The sequence below is a fragment of the Rana temporaria genome, chromosome 1 (assembly GCF_905171775.1).
Source record: "Rana temporaria chromosome 1, aRanTem1.1, whole genome shotgun sequence".
NCBI lineage: Eukaryota > Metazoa > Chordata > Amphibia > Anura > Ranidae > Rana > Rana temporaria.
The window spans coordinates 554,206,296-554,217,194 of NC_053489.1; the positions used below are offsets into that span (position 1 = coordinate 554,206,296).

At 45.0% G+C, this 10,899-nt stretch overlaps 1 long non-coding RNA gene across 1 annotated transcript; it reads right to left on the reverse strand.

Moving 5' to 3' along the window:
* Positions 1-7,266: 7,266 nt before the first annotated feature.
* LOC120925004 lies at positions 7,267-7,858 on the reverse strand. The gene is made up of 2 exons (XR_005746515.1): positions 7,679-7,858; positions 7,267-7,516 (listed from the first exon to the last, which is right to left on the reverse strand). It is a non-coding gene; the product is annotated as an uncharacterized LOC120925004 (long non-coding RNA).
* Positions 7,859-10,899: the final 3,041 nt, after the last annotated feature.

A 10,899-nucleotide genomic window follows, 5' to 3' on the forward strand; every position in this document is an offset into this window, starting at 1 on the left:
AGGTGCTTCACGAGGAGCTAGAGATAGTAAGGTAAGAAAATTGGAACATGGGATCAGCAGAGGCCTAAAAAATATAGAGCCATGGGATTGGGGTTTGGTCTGTTGTTTGCACCCTTTTAACGCTACTTATGTTTCTTGTGTCCCCAAAACGTTAATTCCTTCTCACAATGCTTTCACACATCACTTTAATGTAGATGTGAAGAATGCTCTACGTATTTGTAGTTTTTGACAGGTGTATTGTGATCATGCAAGTATTGTTCTGTGTTGGTTGGCCAGAGGTTATTATGAAGTGTATTTCTATGTCAGGAATGATGAGGGGCATGCTAGGTACACATGAAATAGTACCTTGAGGAATGGTCAAAATATAAAAAATGGAGGATGGTTAGAGTTGACACGTATTTAGGCAACTTTTTGGTAAAATGGGCTGCATATGAAAGAATTTTTGGTCACAACAATGGGGCAGAGCTGGGCAGCATTTTAGCTGCAGGAGACACTGTGTTTGCATAGTAGTTTTGAAATCTGGTGCCACATATTCTTACAATGTGAATGCTGTGCATTTTTTTATGCTTCTTAATTTTTATTTTTACAGTGTGTTAATTGTGTTTTTTGTGAAAAAACATTCACCAAGGAAATGGACCAGATTGTGGGCCAAGAGGCGATCAGTCTGCTTATAGCGAAGTATCGGGAGACGCCCCTACTTTGGGATAGTAGACACCCCCTCTATAAAAGTCGGGCGCGCAGAAGGACAGCACTTGCTGACATTGCAACATATATGCAGACATTGGTTCCCGACTGCACAGGCAACATGGTCAAGAACAAATTGAACAACCTGAGGGCCGCATTCCGCACAAAAAGAAGACAACTACGGGCGCAACGATCAGGAGCAGCAGCAAGACAGTCCACGGAGCCAAGTCTGTGGTACTACCAGGAGCTGGAGTTTTTGGGGGATCAAATGGATGGCCGGCGATCAATGTCAAGCCTTCCACCCAGACAGCAGGGCAGCAGACCTTCCACGGATCACCCTAGACAGGAGGAGAACAGTGAGGGGCTGGCTGGCAGGCGTCCAGAACTTCGATTGAGCACTTCTTCAGATGAGGTAGAGTATTTTACACCAAATTTTTGGGCTGGTAATTATGGTTTAATTCTTGAGTTGATATTGTAAGCACAAACTAAAAAATGGCTGAGAAAATTCGGGGTCTGAAAAATAGGGGTCCTGGATGACAAGTACAGGGATCAGAAGGAGAGTAGATTAAACATTAAAGTAAGCTAAAACAAACCAGTCTAGAGCCTTGAAAATGTGTGTGATTTGCTGGTGTCAAATTGTAAAAAATGTCCCTTTTTTGCCACAGGAAGAAGAGACCAGCCTGGATTTGACGGCTACTGAGGCCGAGATGCATGCCAGCCAGGAGGAAGGGGTCATTGCCAGCCAGGAGGAGGAGGCCGGGCCAAGCACTAGTCAGGAGGGCCCCAGGCCCAGGGCTAGCACAAGCCCACATGTCCCTCCCCCCCAGGTCAGGCAAGCAGGCCTAATGAGGCGCAGGAGGGAAGTGGAGGAAAGGAGCCTTGAGATGATAAGGGAGGCAAGCGCCATAATGAGGGCCCCCCTCACCCGCACTGAGGCCTACAGTGCCTATGTTGCACACGAACTAGCAACAGGGGGGGAGGAAGATCAGAGGCGTGCCAGGAACCTATTTAATCAGGTCATTCTATGGATGCAGAGGGGCTGGCTGACGGATGACACCGAGATCAGTGACCCGGCCCATCCTGCCCAACATCTCTTACCTCCTCCTGCTGCCACATCCTCCCCATCTGCAAGAGGCCATTTCCGGATCCGTGGAAGATCTGCTGCAAGGAGGGTTAGAAGGAATAGGAGACGATGATTCCCGGCCTTCCATTTGATCCCCCAAAAACTTTTTGCTTCTTGGACTACCACAGCCTGGGCTCCATTGGCTCGCTTGCTGCTGCTCCTGGTTTTTGTTTTTTGTAGTTGTTCTCTTTAGTTGTCGGTATGCGGTCCTCAAGGTTTGCCATTTTGTCCTTGACTATGTTGCCTGTGCAGTCTGGAACACAAGTCTGCATGTATGTTGCTATCTCAGCAAGTGCTGCCCTTCTAGTTATTTTTTGGTTGAATTATGTTTGAAATAAATGGTGAGTTTATTTTCAGAAATACCTTGTCTATTGTTTTTTTACACTGTGTTGATTAGGCATGAAACATTTTTGGTAATATGTGTCATTTAGAAAGGACACCAACTCCTTGTGGGGGGGGGGACATTTGGTGGACCAACTTGGTGAAACAAAAAAGGAAAAACACACGCATAACAAAAATGGTGACATAACCTCACCCAAAAAAAAAAAAAAAAATGTGCTTGAAAAAACAATGGTGCCAGAAATTGCAACCAAAAAAAAAACAAAAAAAAAAAATGTGCATGAAAAAACAATGGTGCCAGAAATTGCACAAAAAAAAAAAAAAAAAAAAAAAATGTGCTTGAAAAAACAATGGTGCCAGAAATTGCAACCAAAAAAAAAAAAAAAAAAAAATGTGCTTGAAAAAACAATGGTGCCAGAAATTGCAACCAAAAAAAAAACAAAAAAAAAAAATGTGCATGAAAAAACAATGGTGCCAGAAATTGCACAAAAAATATTAAGAAAAGAAAACACCAAACAAAAAAAAATTCCATTTAAAAAATAAACACAAAACATAGACATGTGGAGGACTACAATAAAGTTACAACATCTGGATAGATAGCATTAGCAAGAAAACGGGTTTATTCTAGCAAGAGAACGCAGAGAAAAAAAGAGGCAAGAAACAACACAATAGAGCTTTAACAGGACGAATGTGCCATATCAGAAACAAACGAGAGTTTTACCTGAACGAGTGCTCCCATCCCCTTATTTCGTCTGAGCATGCGCGGGATTTTTATACGCGGATAATGTGTACTAACCAACGGATATATCCGTCGGATAGCTTCACAGCGGATATATTTGTTAAGTGATGAAATAAAACAACGTTTTTCATCATGAAAAAAAACAATGTTTTTCTAACTTCATCATAAAAAACGACATTGCCCACACACCATCGTTTTCTGAAAATGCTCTAGCAAAGCGCGGTTACGTACAACACATACAACGGCACTCTGTTCCATTCAAGCTCCCGTCTCATAACTTGCTTCTGAGCATGCACGGGTTTAAAACGGCGTTTAAAACGTCGTTTTAGCCCACACACGATAATTTTTTATGACACAAAAAACGACATTTTGAAAAACGACATTAAAAAATTGAAGCATGTTCAAATTTTTTTTTGGTCGTTTTTTAGAAGACAAAAAACGATGTGAAGCCCACACATGATCATTTTAAATGACGTTTTTAAAAACGTTGTTTTATTTCATCACGAAAAAACGACCGTGTGTATGCGGCATGAGAGCTGCGTTGTCCTTGAGGACCTAAACCCCCCATGCTGTTACAACAGAGGAAGGAATAACTAGGAACAGTGGAGCATACATAGGAACCCTCACTGGTCTAATACTTTAGTTACTAACACAGGAACATTTTCTATGCATGGTAAATCTGAACACCTGCCCTTATGCCCTTATGCACTTAGTCTCAAGGTCCTTTTACAGGGTTCAGTCATAGGACTAATAGAGAGCATCAAACAACATGAATATAATCAATTTCTAGGTGGCATATATTAAAGTACACCTAACTATGCAGTATATGATGTATCAGTAAACACTGCTATTTAATTATCATATGCAAATAATGTTCTTCAGTGAATACAGAATACATACAACAAGTTAGCGCATTATTTGCAATTCGTTGAGACATCCATTTCATTCTTTAAAAAATTACAAAGGCACTGAGAAAATAATCTTTGTCCTCGATAAATCACATCATTAATGTTTGAATAAAATACTCCTTATTTTAATTATCAGCAATAAATAAGGGTACTAATAAATGTGTGCTCTCACAATAGCTTGTTGGCCCAGAGATAATGTAAGACATAACAAGTATGTAAATTATTGTGCACCTATTCCAGAGATTGCAAATCATTCTTTAGCTTTAAAAAGTGCTACCTACAAATGCGTAATTCTTCTTTAGACGTTTTTTTTGTAAGCAGCACATGAGTCATAGGAAATAATTTATCAAACATATTAGTGGCAGCCAGGCCCGGACTGGGACAAAAAATAGGCCCGGGCATTTAAGACTGAGCAGCCCATTTTTCCCAGGAACAGGGGGGGGGGGGGAGGTTTGATTTCGGTAGGCATTCGCGGGGGGTTTCTGGTGTCCTCCACACTGTAATATGCGGGGAAACTGTGATATAATGGGGACAGCACTGTAAAGTGGCACTGTAATGATTACAGGTAGGCCCCTTTATATTACAATGCCCCTACAATTATTCCCCCTTTTCTCTGTAATCACAGTGCCCCCTTTTACTCTCTGCTCACTGTGCACTTCTCCAGCTCCTCCTGCCCCCGTACATCAGAGTCCGCACAGACCCACCCTTACATCAGAGCCTGCACAGAGCCCCCTTACATCAGAGTCCGTATTGACCCCCCCTTACATCAGAGCCTGCACAGACCCCCCTTTACATCAGAGTCCACACACCACCCCCCTTACATCAGAGTCCGCACAGACAACCCTTAGAGTCTGCAGAATTTCCACTTACTGTAAGCTGCTAATCCACTGCGGGTTTCCGCATCGCACCCGACTTGCACGGCAGTTCACACTGCCATATGTGAACTGCTGGGGAGTGTCATACTACATTAACGGCGCCTCCATTTCAGCTCGCATATCATACTGCGAACTGACAGTTCGGACATGAACCGGATCACATAGGTGTGAACACCCATGCGATCCGATTCTGGTGCGGACCAAAAAAGTGTCCTGTGCGTGTTTGGTCTGAATGCGGTGCGATTTCAGCCATACTATCTGTATGGCTGAAATCGCAATGCATGGACATTGCATGTGATTTGCATTGCGAATCACATGCGATATTGCACAGCACACTAGTATGAACCGTGCCTTAAGGGGGGATCTCATGTAAAGTGGTGTTCTGAGAACCCTGATTTGGGCCAGGTTCACACTAGTGCGCTATCGCATGTGATTCGCACTGCAGTGCAAATCACATGCAATGTCTTTGCAATGCAATTTCAGCCATACAGATACTATGGCTGATATTGCATCGCATTTGGACCAAACACGCACAGGACACTTTTTTTGGTCCGCACCGGAATCGGCTCGCATGGGTGTTCACACCTATGTGATCCGGTTCATGTCCGAACTGTCAGTTTGCAGTGCGATATGCGAGCTGAAATGCGGGCTTCGTTAATGTAGTATGACACTCCGCAATCAAGCAATAATATAAAACAGTCAATAAGTTCCTAGAGAAAGTAAATAGCTCTATGCCTCTCAATGTTTGCCCACAATAAGCCCTATGACTTCCTAGCAGCTACTGAAAGCCTCCCTCCTATTTGTGAGCTCTGCTGTCTTTAATAGTCTGGTTTAGGGGGAAGTACCTGCCCTCCCAAATTAACCCCTTATTAGCCATGTTCCAGGCTGACTCTACAACTGCTATAAGCATCTAATTATTTTTGTGACAGTGCCCCACAGAGACCTATTATGAATGTCATTAATATCAGAATATCAGAATGTGAAAGTAAACAGACCCCAATCTAACATGTTGGGAGACATGTCTCATTATCCAACCACTGAACAATTTGTGTGAGCACTAGAGATAAGGATTCACTTTGAGCCAGGTGGGAACTCAGAACCCTGAGCTTAGTGCCAAACCCCAGTGAAGTCTAAAGGGAGAGAAAATACCTGTTCTTCTGGCCTGTTTCAGGATTTTGTTGGAAAAAAACATGGGTAGCTGGGCACTGAACTGAAGCAGATGTACCAATGGAAAGCTAACAAAAAAAATTCTCTCAGCAGAGAGCAGTTTTTTTTCACGTGTCACAAATGGCAACATTACAAAATACACACATTTAAACATGCCTTGGAGGTGTATTAAATTACTAGGAGGCAGGATAGAGGGTGATCTTACTCACCCCAGGAAAGGAGGCACATGCTGTCTGCTTCTCTCACTTCTCCCCGAGTGTGTGGGCGTGGCAGACACAGAAGCAGAGGGGCGGGAGGAGGAGGAGCAGTCCATCTGAGTGGAGACTGGAGAGCAGAGAGCGGAACTGTTCCTGTCGGCTCCGAGGCTGATCTGTGTGAGCGAGACACACAGCTCAGCCCATGTGCCGGAGAAGATACAGGCATCGCCGCCGCACAGCAGGAGGTGAGCGGCGGCCGCAGGCCTGTGTTAGCCCTGTCCAGGCCGCGGTCGCCGCTTACCTCCTGCTGTGCGGCATGGACATCAACAAGCCACAGAGCGGGAGGCCCCGGCCCAAGCCATAGCAGCCCACCGGGCATATGCCCGGTCTGCCCTATGGCCAGTCCGGGCCTGGTGGCAGCCTTTTTGTAGATTTGATATAAAACATATTTTCTTTATGTATATGTGCCTTGGATTTTTTTGGAGCCAGATTGTTTCTGTTACTTTCTAAAACTGTCTTGCTGTAAATTATTAATAAAAAATCAGGCCAGATGCTGTATAAGGGCTCATGCACGTAGTTATGGAGCCTTTGGTTGTGTAATGTAAAGTTCAAGTGAATTTACCTGTTTAGGAGCCACAAATGCTGCCTACAGCCACCCCATGGACATGAATGGCTGTATGTGGCTGTATGCGGGTATACACTGGTACCTGCGCTTATCCACATGCAGACAAACATAAAAAGCCTAAATGCAGACAGTCTATATTTGGGGTTTTATGACTGTACACATGCATGGTCAGAAGCTGCATCTGTCCCCCACTGGCTCTAACCTGAGAACCAGCTGGTCACTTAGTTCTCAAGGCTCCCTGAGCAAAGAGGGTTGACTGTCATCGCTCCCTGCTCACCCCCCTTTGTAAACTGTGGCTGTGGAATGGGCAGAAGTGGCTGGCTCAGGCTCTCAGCGGCTTGCTTAGAGGCTAAGCTGGGTGCCAGTCCAGGCATGTGGGTGGATCCAGACTTCATTGTTGTGATCTTGCCCGAACCTGGACTAGCTCTGTGATGTCAACCGACAGCAGGTTTCAGCCCAATGTCTGCTAAAAATGGGTAACAGGAGTGCAGAACGATCCACAGGAGCAGTACAGCCAAACAAGCTTTGGCTTTACTTGTTCCTTGAAAAAAGAGAAAGTTACCCCTAGGGGCTTTGTGCTGCAGCAAAAAATGAAAACGTACCATGAAATAAAAAATTATAAATTTATTAAATATAGAGTTCAAAAAGCCCCAAACACGGGGGACTCAAGATATGAGCTTATGACAACAGAGGTTATACATAGCGAATAAAAACAGAGAATAGAACAAATACAGACATAGCATAACAGTACTGTGGAGTTATACAAAATACTATGGGCGAAAAAACACCCCTACGCGTTTCGACCTTTTGAAAGTAACGGTCTTCTTCAGGGAGTATTGGTTAGACGCTGCCATAGGTTCTATAAAAAGAATACATACAAAAAGATACATGCAGATGAGTGGAACATCATAACAACAGAACATGGGGAGGCCCGCCACCCACAGCCATATAAGTAGATGGCGGGATGCGGGTGTTCCTCCTGTAAATATGGACTGATGTAAAAAGTACCATTGCCACTCACCCAGGGGCGTCCACTCGAAGGCGTAGATCCGGACCAGGTGAACCAATACCGCACCATCAAACTTCCCACGGGGGTATCGGGGGTGAAACAAAGGGGAGAGGAGCTCCCCTAGGTCAGTGTGGAAAAAGACTCCGAATTCCAAAACACCAACGGGAGAGGTACCACCCGGGCCCACGAGAGGTCAACGGATAGCGCGCCGAAGGGTCGCGCCCCGAGGCGGGCCGGGGGGGGGGGATTGGGGGGTAATCCGCCACCAAAGGGGGGGGGCGGAGGGGGAGAACGGGGCCGGGCAGGGAAGGGGCACAGAGGGGGGGGGGGGGAGGGGGAGGGGAGAGACCCCCAACAACAAAGCCGGGGATGGCAGATGAAAGCCAAACAGGGGTGGGGGCGAGCACCCGTAACCGGCTGGGCCAGGGGGGGGCCAGCACCGCCGCACGAAGCCGGGATGGGTAGGTTGGGGTGCGGTTAAGCACTTCCCTCCTGAAATTGCGATGAAGGCCCTGTAAGAGAATACACACAAATATATATGAAGCTGAAAAGTGTGTCTGAAAATAAAAAACTAAAAAATAAATAAAAAAGAAAATAAACTAATAAATGTGAATACATGCCGGGCTGAGCAGGAAGCCTGATGTATCAGCAAGGAGATTAGATGAGCGAAGGACATGCACAGGTAGAAGAAGGGAATGTGAAAATAGAAAAAAAGGGGGGGGGGGGGAAACAGGGGGAAAAAGAAGGAGAGGGAAACTGTGCAAATCATTCTTTAGCTTTAAAAAGTGCTACCTACAAATGCGTAATTCTTCTTTAGACGTTTTTTTTGTAAGCAGCACATGAGTCATAGGAAATAATTTATCAAACATATTAGTGGCAGCCTTTTTGTAGATTTGATATAAAACATATTTTCTTTATGTATATGTGCCTTGGATTTTTTTGGAGCCAGATTGTTTCTGTTACTTTCTAAAACTGTCTTGCTGTAAATTATTAATAAAAAATCAGGCCAGATGCTGTATAAGGGCTCATGCACGTAGTTATGGAGCCTTTGGTTGTGTAATGTAAAGTTCAAGTGAATTTACCTGTTTAGGAGCCACAAATGCTGCCTACAGCCACCCCATGGACATGAATGTGGCTGTATGCGGGTATACACTGGTACCTGCGCTTATCCACATGCAGACAAACATAAAAAGCCTAAATGCAGACAGTCTATATTTGGGGTTTTATGACTGTACACATGCATGGTCAGAAGCTGCATCTGTCCCCCACTGGCTCTAACCTGAGAACCAGCTGGTCACTTAGTTCTCAAGGCTCCCTGAGCAAAGAGGGTTGACTGTCATCGCTCCCTGCTCACCCCCCTTTGTAAACTGTGGCTGTGGAATGGGCAGAAGTGGCTGGCTCAGGCTCTCAGCGGCTTGCTTAGAGGCTAAGCTGGGTGCCAGTCCAGGCATGTGGGTGGATCCAGACTTCATTGTTGTGATCTTGCCCGAACCTGGACTAGCTCTGTGATGTCAACCGACAGCAGGTTTCAGCCCAATGTCTGCTAAAAATGGGTAACAGGAGTGCAGAACGATCCACAGGAGCAGTACAGCCAAACAAGCTTTGGCTTTACTTGTTCCTTAAGTTACAAAGCCCTAGGCAGCTGTTTGGATGAGCCCCTAAGAAGCTCACATTATTTTATTTTAATTAGCATATTTTATGTTTCACACTGTTTTAACATCTTAATAAATATTTAAAGTAAAAAAAAAATCTTTGCTTATGAATTCTTACAAAACTGATTACTGCGATCTACTGGCTGCTGGAAGATACTCGCTGGTAGACACTGGAACTATAACCTTCCACTCTGGGGAGCACAGCAGGTGATCCAAGTCCTGACATAAAATCTGTGTTACCAGCACAGCAAGCAAGATGAAGAGGGAGAACTCTCATACAGCCCCGGCTCAAGGGCCACTGGTGTTGGGATAGTGACCGCGAGAGCGCGATGAAGTAAGAGTACCTGGAAGATCTTCCGTTGGTTACAGAAGTGTGTGGCTGGATGGCTTAAGCAGCGGATTGCAACGGGAACAGCAGATGCAGGCACACAGCACATGTAGGAACAGCTTTACCAGGCACTATTCAGAGCAGGACAGATGGATAACTGGATGCAGAGTAAAACAACCCAGGTTAGCAAAGGAGGATCAGGTATAAGCATAAACAGCAGGCAGAGAATGGTCAAGATGCAGGCAGAGGTTGGCAACAGGTTATCAGATTGTCAGAAGATATAACAAAGTCTTTAAGGCAAGCCAAGGTCAGGATAGGAGGAGAGCAAGTGTGGTTAGGATAAGCCGGGTCAAACACAGGAATCAAGCAGAGATCACAGGAAGAGGTATACGGGGTAAATCTGCAGATCAGACAGCAATGTACTAGTGCAGCTGCTGCCCTTATATAGGCTTATGCCCTGTACACACGACTACACACGACCACACGACCTGTCGGAATAAACTCAGATGGTTTTTCCGACGGAATTTTGCTCAAGCTGTCTTGCATACACACGATTACACCACTTCCGACCGTCAAGAATGCAGTGACGTACAACACTACGACGAGCCAAGAAAAATTAAGTTCAATGCTTCTGAGCATGCGTCTTCTTGATTCTGAGCATACGTGGTTTTTAGTCCGTCGGAATTGAAACCAGACGAATGGAAATTCAGATAGAATTTTTTTTCATCGGAAAAATTGAGAACATGTTCTCTATCTAATTCCGTCGGAAAAGGTCCGATGGGACATACACATGGATGGAAATTCCACTCGTGTGTACAAGGTATAACAGGTGCACGCATTTGCGTGAATGCACATATGCGTTCACCTGCGCGTGCTAATATTTGGGTGCATCTGTGTATTTGCCTCCGCCTAGGAGCTTTGGCTGCACTATGATCACTACTGTACACATACCTGGTTAACATTTAAACTGCTGCCAGGGCTGCAGCAGAAGTTTCTGAGAAAAACATATTCACATTCCCATAGCGGTCACGTGAGCATATGCATAGTTAACCTGCATGGAGATATCCATAGTTATACTGGGCATATGCTTGTGGGCTGCACATGGACATACACCTGAAGCATGCACCTCAATGAACATTTACTGTTAAGCCTTGTACACACGATTGGATTTCCATCAGAAAAATCTGTGGAATTTTGTGGAAGGGCATTGGCCGTGAACTTGTTCTGCATACAGAAGGCAGAATTTTTTCAGC